Genomic DNA, 4,191 nt, shown 5'->3' with positions numbered 1-4,191 from the left:
CCGACGCCTCCTGCAGCAGGGTGATGATTATATCACCTGGGATGTTGGTGGACGAAATTGTGATCCTCAAAGTTAGTCTCTTTGTATTTGTATGAAATCAAAAATACCCCAAAGAGATCATGGTGTAATGAATTGGGATCTTAATAATCCCTGGTAATGGCACGTGTGATCACAACTCCATTCAACTAACCAGCAAGTGCACTGGGTCGTCCAAGTAATACCTTACGTGAGTAAGGGTCGAATCCCACGGAGATTGTTGGTATGAAGCAAGCTATGGTCACCTTGCAAATCTCATTCAGGCGGATATAAAATAATTATGGAGTTTTCGAATAATAAATAAAAGAATAGGGATAGAGATACTTATGTAGGTTCATTGGCAGGAATTTCAGATAAGCGAATGGAGATACTGTGCCCTTTCTTTTTCTACTTTCCTACTTCTTCCTTCAATCCTTCTTACTCCTTTCCATGGCTGGCTGTATGCAAGGGCATCACCGTTGTCAGTGGCTACATCCCCTCCTCTCAGTGAATCATATGCTCACGCACCCTGTCACGGCACGGCTATTCATCTGTCGGTTCTCGATCATGCTGGAATAGGATTCACCCTCCTTTTGCGTCTGTCACTAACGCCCAGCACTCGCGAGTTTGAAGTTCGTCACAGTCATTCAATCATTGAATCCTACTCAGAATACCACAGACAAGGTTTAGACCTTCCGGATTCTCTTGAATGCCGCCATCATTCTAGCTTACGCCACGGAGATTCCTGTTAGGAGATCTAAGAGATATTCATTCTAGCTTAATTCATGTAGAACAGAAGTGTTTGTCAGGCACGCGTTCATAGGGGAGATGGTGATGAGCGTCACACATAATCATCACCTTCATCACGTTCTTGGGTGCGAATGGATATCTTAGAAGCGAAATAAGATGAATTGAATAGAAAACAGTAGTACTTGCATTAATCTTTGAGGAACAGCAGAGCTCCACACCTTAATCTATGGAGTGTAGAAACTCTACCGTTAAAAATACATAAGTGAAGGTCCAGGCATGGCCGTGTGGCCAGCCCCCATGGTCTAAGAACAATGCGTTCCAAGATGTCAAATACAATAGTAAGAGGTCCTATTTATAATAAACTAGCTACTAGGGTTTACATGAGTAAGTAATTGATGTACAAATCCACTTCCGGGGCCCACTTGGTGCGTGCTTGGGCTTGGGCTTGAGTGTTACACGTGTAGAGGCCATTTGTGGAGTTGAACGCCAGTTTCTGTGCCAGTTTGGGCGTTCAACTCTGGTTTTGGATCCTTTTCTGGCGCTGGACGCCAGATTTGGGCAGAAGGCTGGCGTTGAACGCCAGTTTACGTCATCAATTCTTGGCCAAAGTATGGACTATTATATATTTCTGGAAAGCCCTGGATGTCTACTTTCCAACGCAATTGGAAGCGCGCCATTTCGAGTTCTGTAGCTCCAGAAAATCCACTTTGAGTGCAGGGAGGTCAGAATCCAACAGCATCAGCAGTCCTTTTTCAACCTCTGAATCTGATTTCTGCTCAAGTCCCTCAATTTCAGCCAGAAAATACCTGAAATCACAGAAAAACACACAAACTCATAGTAAAGTCCAGAAATGTGAATTTAACATAAAAACTTATGAAAACATCCCTAAAAGTAACTAGATCCTACTAAAAACATACTAAAAACAATGCCAAAAAGCGTATAAATTATCCGCTCATCACAACACCAAACTTAAATTGTTGCTTGTCCCCAAGCAACTGAAAATCAAGTAGGATAAAAAGAATAGAATATACTATAAATTCCAAACTATCAATGAAACATAGCTCCAATCATATGAGCGGGACTTATAGCTTTTTGCCTCTTGAATAGTTTTGGCATCTCACTTTATCCATTGAGGTTCAGAATGATTGGCATCTATAGGAACTCAGAGTTCAGATAGTGTTATTGATTCTCCTAGTTCAGTATGATGATTCTTGAACACAGCTATTTTATGAGTCTTGGCCGTGGCCCTAAGCACTTTGTTTTCCAGTATTACCACCGGATACATAAATGCCACAGACACATAATTGGGTGAACCTTTTCAGATTGTGACTCAGCTTTGCTAAAGTCCCCAATTAGAGGTGTCCAGGGTTCTTAAGCACACTCTTTGTTTTTGCTTTGGACCTTGACTTTAACCGCTCAGTCTCAAGTTTTCACTTGACACCTACACGCCACAAGCACATGGTTAGGGACAGCTTGGTTTAGCCGCTTAGACCAGGATTTTATTCCTTTAGGCCCTCCTATCCATTGATGCTCAAAGCCTTGGGATCCTTTTTATTTGCCCTTGCCTTTTGGTTTTAAGGGTTATTGGCTTTTTCTGCTTGCTTTTTTCTTTTTCTTTCTATTTTTTTTTCGCCTATTTTGTTCTTTTTTCTTTCTTTTTTTTTTTCTGCAAGCTTTGCTCTTTGCTGCTTTTTCTTGCTTCAAGAATCATTTTTATGATTTTTCAGATTATCGAATAACATGTCTCCTAGTCATCATTCTTTCAAGAGCCAACATATTTAACATTCTTAAACAACAACTTCAAAAGACATATGCACTGTTCAAGCATACATTCAGAAAACAAGAAGCATTGTCACCACATCAATATAATTAAACTAAGTTCAAGGATAAATTTGAAACTCATGTACTTCTTGTTCTTTTGAATTTAAAACATTTTTCGTTTAAGAGAGGTGATGGATTCATAGGACATTTATAACTTTAAGACAAAGTTACTACTACTAATGATCATGTAATGAAGACACAAACATAGATAAGCACATAACATAGAAAACGAAAAACAGAGAAAGTAAGAACAAGGAATGAGTCCACCTTAGTGATGTCCTTGAGCTCTTCTATGTCTCTTCCTTGTCTTTGCTGCTCCTCCTTCATTGCTTTTAGATCTTCTCTGATTTCATTAAGGATGATGGAGTGCTCTTGATGTTCCACCCTTAGTTGCTTCCAATAATTGTGTGGAAGAAAATGTATCCCCTGAGGTATCTCAGGGATCTCTTGATTTACAGTCAAATGTTCTACCACTGAGCTATAGACCCTTGATGGAAGCTTTTGTCTTCCCTTTCCTCTTTCTAGAGGCTTCTCTGGCCTTAGGTGCCTTCAATGGTTATGGAAAAAACAAAAAATCTATGCTTTTTACCACACCAAACTTAGAATGTTGCTCGCCCTCGAGCAAAAGAAGAAAGGATGAAGAAGATATGGAGGAGATGGATGGGAGTGTGTATTTGGCCATATGGGTGGGATTGGGTGGTAGAGAGATGTTGAATTTTGAAGGAAAGTGGGTGTTTGGATGTGAGTGGTAAAGAGTTAATAGGGAAGAGTGTTTATTGGGAATAGAGGATGATTGAGAAGAGAGAAGGGAGTGAGTGGAGGTAGGTGGGGATCCTGTGAGGTCCACAGATCCTGAGATGATCCTGTGGGGTCCACAGATCTTGAGGTGTCAGGGCAATTACATCCCTGCACCAATTTAGGCATGCAAAATGCCCTTGCACACAACTCTGGGCGTTCAGCGCCAGGTTGGTGCCCATTTTGGGCGTTCAACGCCCATTTGCTGCCATTTCTAGCGTTGAACGCCAGAACCATGCTTGTTCTGGGCGTTCAGCGCCTGGATGCTCCCATTCTGGGCGTTCAGTGCCAGAACTATGCTCTGTTCTGGCGTTTGAACGCCAGACAGATGCTCCTCCAGGGTGTGATTTTTCTTCTGCTGTTTTTGATTCCGTTTTTGAATTTTTTTTGTTTATTTTGTGACTCCACATGATCATGAACCTAAGAAAACATGAAAAACAATAAAAATAAGAATTAGATAAACATTGGGTTGCCTCCCAACAAGCGCTTCTTTAATGTTAATAGCTTGACAGTGGGCTCTCATGGAGCCTCACAGATGTGCAGAGCTTTATTGAGACTCTCCAACACCAAACTTAGAGTTTGGATATGGGAGTTCAACACCAAACTTAGAGTTTGGTTGTGGCCTCCCAACACTAAACTTAGAGTTTGACTGTGGGGGCTCTGGTTGACTCTGCTTTGAGAGAAGCTTTTCAAGCTTCCTCTCCATGGTTGCAGAGGGAGATCCTTGAGTTTTAAACACAAGGGAGTTCTCATTCCATTGAAGGAATATTTCACCTCTGTCAACATCAATCACAGCTCTTGCTGTGGCTA

Source organism: Arachis ipaensis, chromosome B9 (assembly GCF_059453495.1).
Source record: "Arachis ipaensis isolate K30076 ecotype BB chromosome B9, ASM5945349v1, whole genome shotgun sequence".
NCBI lineage: Eukaryota > Viridiplantae > Streptophyta > Magnoliopsida > Fabales > Fabaceae > Arachis > Arachis ipaensis.
This window is presented reverse-complemented; position numbering follows the sequence as displayed.